Raw genomic sequence first — 12,455 nt, 5'->3', positions numbered from 1 at the left:
AAGGATCAACTCCAGGTGTTTCTCCAGTCACCTCTGGGGCTGACTGCATGTCACCAGCAACCAGTACCTCACCTGCTGCCCAACTACAGTGACACCTTCCAGATTTGTGACTCAGCTAGCTCTCCACCATGTTATTCTATGTGGACACCACCCCCCTTTTACAAAGCCTTGGACACCCATAAGCCTATAAAAAAAAAAAAAAAAAAAAGAAGTAGGGCTCCAGGACTTCTCCAAGTACAGGTGGTGCCTCCTCACCATACCTGTATAAGGACGCGTGTTGGATAGTGTTGGTTGGCTCTTGACACCCATTTCTACCCCCTTCTCTGCAGGTGCTAGAAGCCTGGGAACCATATTTCACAGATCCCCTCGACAGCAGGGTTCTGCCAATAAAATGTACTTGTGTGAAATTTGGAAGGTGGAAAGCAGATGGAAATCATTCTTTCCTCCTCTGCAGCAGACTCCATATTCCCCATCTAGTCACCACCCTTGGGGCTTTGGGGCTGCAATGACCTCATCAGTGGTTTCCCAAAGTTTCCTGACTTCTGAGTGGCAGCAGCAGTTTTGAGTCTATGGAAAGCAGCTGTGGTAAAGTAACCTGAAGGCTAGTGCTACAGTGCCCCCCATCCCCAACTTTCACCACCATTGGCCCCCTCAATAATAAGCACCAGCTTTTTGGATATAATCTTTCTTTCTTTCTGGCTTTTTTTTGGGGGGGCTTGAAATATCTAGAGTGCTTTCTATTTTCTTGTCTATGGTAGTTTTAAAATATGTCCTCAAATTCTTTGACTCTTCTTTCTTCAAAAGGTGGAGCCTAAATCCCCTCCTCTTGAATGTGAGCTGGAACGAGTGACTGACTTCTAACCATGCTATGTGGCAGAAGTGGTGCTATGTGCCTTCTGAGGCCAGGCCATAAGAGGAATAACCTCTGTCTCTCTCTTGGACAGCTCCCTCTGGAGGAAGCCAGCCATCATGTAGTGAGGACATTCAATCAAGTAGCAGGTGGACAGACAGGCCCATGCAGGGAGGAAATGAGGCCTCCCACTAACAACCAGCACCACCCTGACAGCCAGGTAAGGGAGTGAACCATCTTGGAAGTGGACCCTGCAGCCTCAGTCCAGCCATCAGATGACTGCAGCCCTGGCCGATATCTTGAGGACCTCATGAGAGACCCAGAGCCAGAACTGCCCAAGATATCCCCCTAAAGGCTTGACTCAGAAATTGTGAGGAGTAAATGTTTATTGTTGTTTTGAGCCACTATTTTGGTGTGATCTGTTACATACCACCAGATAATCAATACACTGTCTGATTCAGGGGTTGAACCAGACAGACTTGAGACCCTCAGTATTTTGAACTGGCATATTAATGAATGATGCCCTCATAACGGTTGGGGACTTCGGTCCTGGGCTCCAAGTCTTTTCTTCTACCACAATACTTGCCATGCCAACAAGCCACAGATTTTCCTGGGCATGGAATTCCTCAACCCCCTACTGTGCAAATATTCAGTAGGGTTTTATTGTTCGGGGGGAACTTATAAGCAGAACAATAACAGAGTGCACTCAATCCCCCAAGCTTTCAGAGAAGGGGATTAGACCAGACTTAGCTGGATTGTGTGTCCCATGACCAGAGTTCCCGTAGAGGAGGGGCCAGCCTGGAGTGCGTCACAGTTACAGGGATGGTGAGGCAGGGAACGTCTATACTACTAACAGTGGCAACTGCTTGGTGACAGAAATGGTTGCAGTAGGAGGGGGAGCCTATGTTTTCCATTGAGCTCGCTGGTACCTGCTGAGCTAGCTTTTTGCTGAGCTACTGAAAGGGGAAAGGAATGAGTGTCCAGGACTATCCGAATTATTTCTCATCACCTTCTGGATTCCCAACACCTCACTGATCTCCATTCCCAGGTTACATTTGGAACTTATCATCACCTGGAATTTGTCATGAAAAATCTTAAAAGTACAATCTTTCATTCTCTGAACATAAGCTCTTGTCCTTTCAGTTCTCACTCATGTGTATCCAGCGTACATGCTCTTCAGTTGCATCAAAACCTCGGGTCTGGTGCCCCATTTTCTCCCAGTTTCTACTTGGTCTAAACACCCAAGTTGACCTCTCGGCCTCTCTACTTTTAGGCCACCATCAAGGTACTCTTTATAAAACTCAAGCTTGGTCACGTCTCTTCTCTGTTTAAAACATTGTAGTTTGTGCTCTGTTTGGTCAAGGCCATGAGCCTTGACCAGGCCCTTTGGGATTGGGTCTCTGCTCTCCCGCACAGCCTCACCTACTGCCCTTTCCTCCTTGTGCTTCATGCTTGGGAATACCAGACTGCACACGCTTCAAGCCCACCCAAGGTTTCATGCCTCTTGCCTCTGTACTGTCCTCCGTCTAGAATGCCTTTCCTTCATCTCGTCCTCCCAAGAAACTTCTGTTTGGCTTTCTTCTTCTTCCCCTCCTCTAAGCCATCCCTCACATTTACTCCTTTGCAGCCAACCAAGAGCTGAACCACTTCTTGGTACACTGCCATTGTCATGTCAACACACTGTCTTCTCTGTATAATATGTCTTCAGGTGTCTGTGCCTCCTCTCAGTCTTAGGGCCCCACAAGAGCAGGGACTTTGTCCTAATCAACTCTTTCCCCAGCACCAGGCACAGTGTCTGGCATGTAATCCAGGCCCAGATCAAGTTCTACCTTTTTCATGGACCCTCCCTAGTTTCCTAAACTTCCCTCCTCTGAATCCTACAATTTTCTTCTCTTTATCATTTTTGCCCTAATCATATATTGTCTCATTTCATTATCTTTTAAAAAGTGGCTAATTTCTCTGACAGATTTCATCGGAATCAGAATTTGCATTCATCTAGTAGCTGTTGGCCTTGTATCTCCCTCTCCCCTTCTATCTCTCAGGTCTCAGTAAGGAGTTGGGCTCTGAGCTAGTTTATCCATCATAAGATGGTGACAGAGGCAGCCCCAGGCGGCCATGTGTTGTACCACCTGACCCTGGGCACCCCTCCTGCTTCTGGGCCACAGCCAGGGATGAGTCCCTGATCCAAGGAGAGACAGCTCACTCACAGGTTGGCCAGGTGAAGTCTCTGGCTCTGGCAAAAACACTGCCCAATCTCGGTCAAGCTGGGCCAAGCAGAATCTTACTCTTGGGAATTTTAATTTAGAAATATGGTAGGGTAGCATTTGAGACTAGTAAAAACTTGTGCAAATCTGAGGTAGTATGATACAAAAAATATTATCTAAGCCTCATTTATGTACCAACTTTGAAATAATGGAAATATCCCAAAATAGGAACCTGGAGCTACCTGGAATCCTGGTCCACACTTTGGGAAGCCCAGCAGTACAAGGATCTCTACCCCTGGTTTCTCGTCAGCTCCCTGTCTTTGTGACCACCTCTCTTATTGAAATCAGACCCCCACTCATTACAGAGTTTGAGCGGGCATGGGGACTTTCCACTCTTGTGACCTAATAGTGTAACCAAAGTGCCTAGTACTGTACCTGGTCCATAGCAGGTGCTCAATAAACAGCAGCTGCCTCCTTCTCCTCATTATTATCATTGTTATCAACTCTTTGGTGGCAAACACAGCTTAGACGTCTCTGCATCCCTGTTGGAGTCTAACAGTTCTGGGCTCCAACCTTAACTCACACTTTTGGACGTGGGGCCTTGGGCCATTGAGCAGGTTACCTACATTCTTTAAACCCTGTTTCCTATCTGTCAAACGAGGCTAACAAGATATGCTTCCACGGACTGTTGGGCTAAATAAGACCATAAGATGCCTAACCCAGGGCTGGTCACCAAGCAAGCAAGTGGTAAATGTTAGCTGCTGCTGCTTCCTATTGTTAGTAGTATTAGTCATGCGCCTTAAACACAGTAAATACTTGTTGGCTCACTGAAGTCACCGCCCAGAGAAAAACACTTGTTTTTCATTCTCAGTAAGAATCTTTGGGAGGTGACTTGGGCAGGCACTGAGAGAACAGATGTCTCTCATGCAGCATCAGCAAACTCATAAATCAGAAGAACTGATGGGCCGTTCACTTTGCTTGGAACCCCACCCAACGGGCAGAACCTGCTGGGCTATCTCCCAGGCCCACTGATCCTCTGGGGGACCGTGTGCTATCACCCCATGGCTTGCACAGTCCTTCACCTCATATTACTAAACCACCAGCACTATCTGTGGTCATTTTGGTAGATTATCAGATCTTGTTCATTCAGAATTTCTTTTACTCATTAATGTATTTAACTCTCACTGACTTAAGAAATGTGATTAATGACTTTCTTTGCAGGAGTGGAAGGGCCTTTGCACTTTTCGCAGGTGGCACTGTCACTATATAATCACTTGGAATCATGCATCCCTGGGCCTGTGCTGGGTGAGGCAAGAGGTGGGTAGGTTTGGGGCTGGGCTGAGCTGGAGGGAGCCGAGCAGCACACAGCTGACCCTCAGGGGGGTCAGGAGAGGCCAGGGCCTGAGGAGGGCCGTCTTGGGCAATGGCTGCTCTCACACATTCTTCTTTACCCTGTCTTTCTGGCACCTCCCTGCTAGTTATCCAAGGGTTGGGATTTCTTTTTAAAGAAAAAAAACAACCCAATGGGAATTTTCCACCAGCTTGAAATGGTGGAGAACCCCCTACCAAGACAGGGTACACATTTGTACATGAGTTTGAGAACTTGGGAGAAGAGTCAGGCCTTGGCTCCACAGTCGAGGGAGGACCAGTGATCCAAATATTCTGGCAACCCCAATGACCGTACGAGAGGGGCCAGAAGTAGATGGTCCTCTATGGGCAGGAGGTCGAGCATGTTGTAAATAACTGGTACTTGATGACCCAGGAGAGAGAGCACCAGAATAAATTGCTATTTGATCTAATGATCTATGCCCCTTGAGGATGGTATGTTTTCCAGTTCCCAGGGACTGATGATACTGGGGAAACAAGGGAGGGAAGCCCCTCTTCATCCTTCTACTCATCCTCCTTTGCCCACATTTCCTCTTGTGGAAGTACTGGCTACCATGAGGGATTCTAGTTTCAGCTCTGCTTCTTCTTGCGGCCCTTGTTAGTGGTGTATAAATATTCAACTATTTACATTTTAATTCCTTACCACATGGTTAGACTTGGTTATGAATTTATACATTTTAATATGAGAAAAATAAGTATTTTACAAGCAATGCTGAGAAGCCAATATTAGAAAATAAAATTTGCAGGTGGCTTGAGGCAGAACAGGGCTCACTCTGTGGCAGTCTCGTGTGCTGTCTCACTTTCCTCACTCGCCTCTTCATCAACCCAATATGCAGCCAGAAGCTTCTCTGCTGGGGCTTTGATGACTTCCCTGGGGTAAGAAGAATAATGCCAAGGCTTTTACTTTTGAAAGGAACAATTATTGTTTTCATTATTTCCTCATTTTAGATGAGAATTTTAAACTGTCCCCTATCATTTACCCTGCATCCTTATAGAATATCTCATCCTCATCAGAAGACTCCCTGTCGTGTAGCTTCTGTGCCATGTTTTCCTTGCATGTGGCGTTGAGAGGCCTATACATATCCCTAAGCCAAAGTGGCCGCCTTCTCCGAAAAAGCCCTCCTAGAACACAGAAAGGGAAATATTAATTCAGCATCTCCCCTGCTTTCTCTGGCCACAGTACTTTATCCTCCTCAAATTTACCTGACTCTCACTTTCCCCTGAGCTTCTCTTACGCAGCAGAAAGCGAAAAAAGCCCCTTGGAGGAAAACACACACCGTTAGTGTTACATGTCATTTTTCATCTCTCTCACAATGTGTTATCTCTGGTCTTATTAGGACTAAATGGGTACCTCAGTCCCTAAGCACAATGAGCAAAATCACCACGGACCCGGGATCTTGAAAATCATCCCATGCATGCTGGCCTTCCAGAAGTTCTCTGTGTCTGTCCAAAATGGCCCCCCAGTGTCTCTGGGGAGACCTTTGCATGTGGCTTAGCATGGAGTATAGGCAGGATTTTCAGCTCCGTTCACCTTTCTTGGCCCTTGGCCAAGTGCCCTCGTGCAGAGAAAACACTGCACTATGGCGCTGGGCAGAAACACGTTACTCTCTAGATGCGCTTCACACCAGTCCGCTTCAGACTTAGTCGCACATGCAGCATTTGCTGGGGGTGTGGCTGTGGGGAGAAGGTGCTTTTATTTTCCTGGCTGCTCTATCCTAACCTATAAGTTGAATCACACTAAGTAAACGCCTGAACCCAACTAGCAAAGTTATCTATAGCTCTCTGACTTTCATATTGCAGGCTGTCACTGAGGTGTCAGTGAATTGTGAAATCAGTTTAAAGGCCATGACCAGCAGGGAAACACAAAATACTCTTTTTGAATACAAATAGAATAGAAAAAAATCAGAGTTCACAATAAGTTTGTTTCAGAAACTACTTATGCCCATATAGTATGTGTATACTGAATTGTGACATAAAACGGAGCTCACAGCCCAAGCACAGTGTGATCAGTAGAGAAGCCCTCAGTGGAAAGCGACCATGTTCTTTTTGATAATCACTAGCAGTATGACCATGGGGCACGATATTTTCCCTTTCTCTTTCTCCATTTCCTTATTATAAAAGGAAGAGACAAACTACTGTCTAAAGTTTCTCCCGGTTAAAATTCTATGAGGTTTGGATAAAGGGAACAGAGATTAGGGGCCTGAAAAACAGTAGGGTGAGAAGGGAGGTTTTCTTGCCACTTTACAGAAGGGACTCATGTTCTACCTTTCGTCAGCTTTGAGTGAGGCCAGCCCCTAAATCCCCAACCATGTGGTCCTCCCTACCCCAGAGCCTCCTAGAAGACCTCTGGCCTGGCCTGATGCCTAGGAATCAGGCACCAGGCCAGCAGGAACTGGTACAACCAAAACCTCTCCCCGTCCACCCTCTTTCCTTAAAGGACTAGTGAAAGCAGATGAAACTGTGCCAGTCCTGTTCTAACTCAGCTTGGGCTGGGGAGCTAATTCTGCTGATAAATAAATTAGGGTAAACCATTAGGGTAATTAAACATTCTTCCTGCCTTTGGTGAGGAAATTGAAATAGATGAGTTCTAAGTTCTCCTCTAGTTGTAAAATTCTGCTTTAACAGACCAATATTTACCTTCTGCTTCTTTTTTATCTTCCCCTTTTGCAATTCTGTGAGAATAAATCTGTTTTGAAAGAAAACATGATCATGATTATCCATTACAACTATTTCCAAATCCTTATTCATTCCTTTTTACTTTAAATCTTATCTACCCAGTGAGATAACTTTTTTAAGGAAAGGAATTCTACCCTGTTTAATAATCCTTTGAGTCTTCCACAGTACCTAACTTAGGGTCTTGCATGCAGCTGGCGATATATTTTATTGACTGTTCTAGATAACGTTCAACAGGTAATTCCTAATAAAACCTCTTAGAAGTAGGAAAAGAAAATAAAAGTATCTAGCAGAAACCTAAGCATTGTTTATGGTCAAGAACAAGAGTAGGATGCCCATCATTACTGCTACTATCGATCATTGTGGAGGAGGTCTTAATCAGTACGATAAGAAAAACGAAGTATTGGAAAGGAAGAGACAAACATATTTGCATATGAAATGAGGGACCTAAAAAGACCAAAAGAATCAACCGAAATTTTACTGGGAGTAACATGAGTAAGATGGCTACATACAAAATCAAGAGATCAACATAGAAGCCTCAATAGCTTTCCCATGTAACACAAATAACTCACTAAAAAACAGAAGAAACATCCCATTTACTATATCAATAAAAATGCATAAAGTACCTAGCAATAAACTTAACCAAAAATTTGTAAGACCTCTGTGATGAAAATATTCAAACTTTTCTGAAGGATATTAAGAAGAAGAACTTACATGGCATGAGATACCATCCTCCTAGAATGTTGTAAAGAGATCAATTCTCCTCAAATTAACCTACAAATTCAATGCAATCCATTTATATCCAAAATAATTTTTAAATAAAACCTGGCTAGCTGACATTTGGTAGAGAATATATGTAAGAATAGTTGTGAAATGTATGAAAAAGAAGGTCAAAGAGTAGGAACTTACCCTACCAGATATAAAATATGTTATAGAGCAACTGGAATTAAGCAGTGTGATATTGGTACTGGTACAGGACAAGATAACTGGATCACAGAATAGAGTCCAGATGAAGATCGTATATTAGAGCAGGGAAGAAAGAATAAACCATTCAGTGAAAGATTTGAAAACAATTATATCTTCATGGAGGGGGAAAAAGTTAGATCCCCTACCTCAGCCACACTAAAAAACAAATACAACAAATTCTAGACAGATTATAAAAGTACTTGAAGAAAATATTAGCGATTATTTGTACGTCATGAGGTGACAGAGGCCTGGCTAACAAAACCCACCCCACATGAGCCATGAGGAGAGGACGGGCAGATATGGTGACAGACTGTCAACACATCTGCTACTCTGAACAGCCCCTGCCCCCTTTTCCTCTGGACTGTTTGTCGTCTTCTTGTTGACTTATAACACTGTTGGGAGTTCCCTGGTGGCCCAGTGGTTAGGGCTTGGCGCTTTCACTGCTATGGACAGAGGTTCAATCCCTGGTCAGGGAACTAAGATCCCGCAAGCTGCACAGCATGGCCAAACCCCGCCACCCCCAAACAAACAAACAAACAAAAAACGCTTTATAGTAAAGAAATACTGGCTTTCATTGAATTTCAGTGTTTCGAATCTTTCCAGTGTTTTTGTCTCTAAGGAGACAAGACAAAAGAGTGGAGTAGGGAGCACAAGCTTTGCAGTCGGGTGAAACTGGCTTCTGCTTTTGGTTTGGCCACTGGGGCCTTACAGTGATCTCCTTCATCTATGAAGGAGGGGTAGTAATATCATCCTCACAGAACTGTGGGCATTAAATCAGACAATATATGGAAAACTCTTCATCTTACTCTTGGCATGAATCAGTGCTAAGCTGGTGTCACAGACAAGATGGTGGAATATATCAAAGGCTCTGCTTGTGACATCAGGCTCTGAAGGTTCTTTCCCACCATAAGATTATAAAAATATTGCTTTTATTTCCTTCTAATACCTGTATGTGGTCTTTTTTCACATTTATGGAATATGTTTATTTAAGATGACAAATGGGGATCTGCTATTCTTTACCCCCCGAATAGTTAGGCAGCTATTCTATCACCATTTATTCATTTTCTCCCACTGATTGGAATGTTAAAACATGACATTTCAAAAGTCTTAAGAACACTTGGGTCTATTGCTCTACTCAATGCTACTTCAAATAAATATTTGGTTGCATGATTCCTCACTGTGGAATTGACATAACGCCTCAGCTCTGTTCCGTTGAACACCATTAGTGTCTACCATAGGAAGAACACTGCATGGCCCCTGTCCTCGAAGAGCTTATCTTATAAGTGGGGAGAGAAAATAACGGTTAGGACTCCTCGCTTTCACCGCCGAGGGTACAGGTTCAATCCCTACTTGGGGAACTAAGATCCCACAGGCCAAAACAAAACAAATGCAAGGTTAAACTCCATAGAAGTTAAAAACAATAAAAAGGGGACTTTACAGAAATTCTAAAAAAGCAAAAGGCCATATGCCACCTGGAGATGTAGAGGGGACAGTCTGGGCAATGGCCAATGACTAGCAAGCTGACCCCATGCTAGTCCCCAGCCTCCTAGGCTCAGAAATCATACGCTTCCTCACCAACAGAGAACTCACGTCTTCCTGCTGTGGCAGTCTCACTTTATCAATAGCACAGGATTGATCAAAAATCAGAATGCCAAATTATTACTTGACAATGAGAAATACATCTGTTCTACACACAGGGCATCCGTGTCTACACAATCAGAGAATTACCTTCTGTGGAGACAGGCCTCCGTGGCACACTAAAGCACAATCACACAATCGAAGGCTACTTGGTGAGAACAGAATTAGAAAAGGAATCAGCTGAATCCAGAATTTAATGGGAAGGCCTGAGGCAGCTGGATCCATCCAGCTCCTCAACAGGCACAGCCTGGCTAGTGGGCCTGACTCTTCAGTTCTGAGGCCTAAGGTGCCATCTCTACTCTCGGGCAATGTGAGGATGGGCACTGCCCATGTTGGTCTCTCCTCACCTTTTCTATGCTTTCACTACTGACCAACCCTCCTGCAGATAGACACATTTCTCTTTAGAAGTTAGTACATCATGTCAGGTTTTATTCAAGTCTGATAGGCCAGGAAGCCATTGGTCCTTACACATCTCTGCTCAGCTCCATGATGTGCTAACCTTGGTGTTTCTCTCTTGGGGGGCTGCCTTTTAAAAAACTGCTTATCACTTTTGTGAGCTCTGAGGGGAGGGGACTGCTTTGCTATGGCCCCTAAGAAATGGTGACAAACCTCACAGGACTAGGATCAGGAGAGCTGGAGTATTCAGGGAAGGCTTTATGAAGAAAGATATCTGAACTTGAGTTGGCTTTTGCGGGATTCATAGGACTTCCACAGGCAAAGCAAAATCAAGGAACTTTAGATGGGCAAAGGCACAGACAAAAGTAGGAATGGGTGTGGTGTAACTAGTGTATAGTGAGGAGCTGCTCTGGCTGGAAAGGAGGGCTGCCATTACAAGAGAAAAGGTAAATAAAGCAGGTTGGACTGGTAGGGTAGAATCAAGATTGCCAGCTCATTAAAATCACTCTTTTAATGCTAGCAACTGCCTGTTGGGAAAAGTAATAAACCATTATGTAACTGAACAAAAGGTAAACAGGCTAGCTCCAGGAATAGGCTGCTATAAATATGACATACTTTAGGGTAGCCTGCTACAGGATTTTACTTGCAGTGTTTTAATGGAACCTATCTACACAATTCCTAATACACTGGAGAAGAAAGCTGCTAAGTAAACCTAAGGAATTGACAAGATCACACATTTATCTTTTAGGCATGTCCTTTTCGCCCTCCCAGGGTGACTGATAGCTCCATGAGTATGGAGATCATATGTCTCTCATCACTTCAGCCACCAAGGAAAGAAATCAACAGTAGAAAGAGAGTGACTGGTGAGTACATCAAATCAGCATAGCTTTTTGAGTTGAAGAAATTTTACTATCATGTCAACTCTGGCCTTCTTATAAACTTAACTTGTCAAAATAGTCCAATGGCTTGTTATCATGGATCCAATTCCATAGAGATCTGCTGGGAGTGGAGTTCCTTTAAAAATCCGGTGGGGACTTCCCTGGTGGCGCAGTGGTTAAGAATCCGCCTGCCAGTGGAGGGGACATGGGTTCGATCCCTGGTCTGGGAAGGTCCCACATGCTGCGGAGCAACTAAATCCGTGCACCACAAGTCCTGAGCCCGCGCGCCTAGAGCCCGTACTCCATACAAGAGAAGCCACCGCAATGAGAATCCCGCGCACCAGAGTGAAGACATGTTGTAGACAAAAAAAAAAAAAAAAAAAAAAAAAAGAAAAAAATCCTGGGAATATACTTTTCAGTAAAAGAACAAAGTGTATCTCAGTCCTCATGACTAAAGAGTAGAATCAAGTAGTAGTAGGTGGAAAGGTGGCTTTGATTCTCAGCTTGTGGGTTCTAAATCTGAATGAATTATTGTCCTTACCTCAATGAGACAGAGAATTGTAACCAAAATCGTCACTGCAACAGTTACAGATATTGCCAAGATGAGCTTGTTGTTATAGCCATATCCTAGAACTACTTTTGTGAGCTAAAAAAATAAATAACAATTTTTCAAAAATAAGGAGATAGAAGGGATGAAAGCTAACTGTTCTTAAACCTATTCTAAACAATAGCTAACTATTGTTAAACTACTATAAAACCCAATCCTTTCAGGCGAGTAGCTTCTATAAGAACAAGCCAAATTTAATGTTATTAATCTTATCATTAGCATTTTCTTCTACAATTTATTTATCTACAATTTATTTGTCTTGTGTTATGTCCTTTTCTCGTCTACCCTAGGAATAGTGGCACACTCACTAAATGAGCCAAGTGGGAGATCACTGTCTTAGCCAGTATCATGTCTGAAGATAAGATACAGATAAGGAGCCCATGGTATTCCTGCTTGGGCACGTTCATGGCATGTCCTAAACTGAGTAAAAGTCCAGGTCCGATGTTTCAGGGGTTCTCCTCACCTCACTTGACTCCTGCTCTTTCTGCTCACTCTGGGCTTCTGTGCTCTCACTGATAGAGTTTACACTTTTCCACTGGTCCGTATCTCATTCTGCTTTGGACACCTTTACTTCCTGCTGCTTGCTGAGAAGCTTCATCAGGAGGCCTGTTCTAGAGATGAGGTTGGCACAGGCCAGCTGCACGTGGGTCTCCGAGCAGTCTATTTTCAGAGTCTGGATAACATGAGAAATGAGCCTTCGCATGTCATTGTTGGGGATGAGGGACCGTAGCTGCTGCTTTAGCTGAGTTTCAACTTGATCACCCGGAGATGTGAGCCCTGGGAAAGTGAAGCCTGTGGGCTTAGAGGATAATTCAGTGCCCGTGTTGTGGTGCTCCCATTGTGTTTCGTAGGTGTGT

The 12,455-nt window shown here is 44.1% G+C and overlaps 2 long non-coding RNA genes across 4 annotated transcripts in view; one reads left to right on the top strand and one right to left on the bottom strand.

The window, feature by feature from the left end:
- Positions 1-12,455, top strand: part of LOC309621983 — a 99,210-nt gene that overhangs the window by 26,859 nt on the left and 59,896 nt on the right. Inside the window, exons 3-4 of one of the 2 annotated variants that reach the window (XR_014240397.1) lie at positions 945-1,070; positions 10,862-10,976. This is a non-coding gene — a long non-coding RNA (uncharacterized lncRNA). Of the gene's footprint in view, positions 1-329; positions 602-944; positions 1,251-10,861; positions 10,977-12,455 lie in introns of those variants that run through there. The other variant, XR_014240398.1, reaches the window with a different exon arrangement.
- Positions 5,091-12,451, bottom strand: LOC309621984. Of its 2 annotated transcripts, XR_014240399.1 has the most exons (6): positions 12,062-12,451; positions 11,533-11,627; positions 7,078-7,126; positions 5,830-6,114; positions 5,421-5,562; positions 5,091-5,311 (listed from the first exon to the last, which is right to left on the bottom strand). It is a non-coding gene; the product is annotated as an uncharacterized lncRNA (long non-coding RNA). The 2 variants fall into 2 exon arrangements; XR_014240400.1 differs by lacking the exons at positions 5,830-6,114; positions 11,533-11,627; positions 12,062-12,451 and having other exon boundaries at positions 7,078-10,853.

The sequence above is a fragment of the Balaenoptera borealis genome, assembly GCF_965194805.1.
Source record: "Balaenoptera borealis genome assembly, contig: HAP1_SCAFFOLD_1331, whole genome shotgun sequence".
Classification (NCBI taxonomy): domain Eukaryota; kingdom Metazoa; phylum Chordata; class Mammalia; order Artiodactyla; family Balaenopteridae; genus Balaenoptera; species Balaenoptera borealis.
The sequence above is the reverse complement of the archived record's forward strand: the minus strand, read 5'-3'. Positions and strand labels throughout refer to the sequence as shown.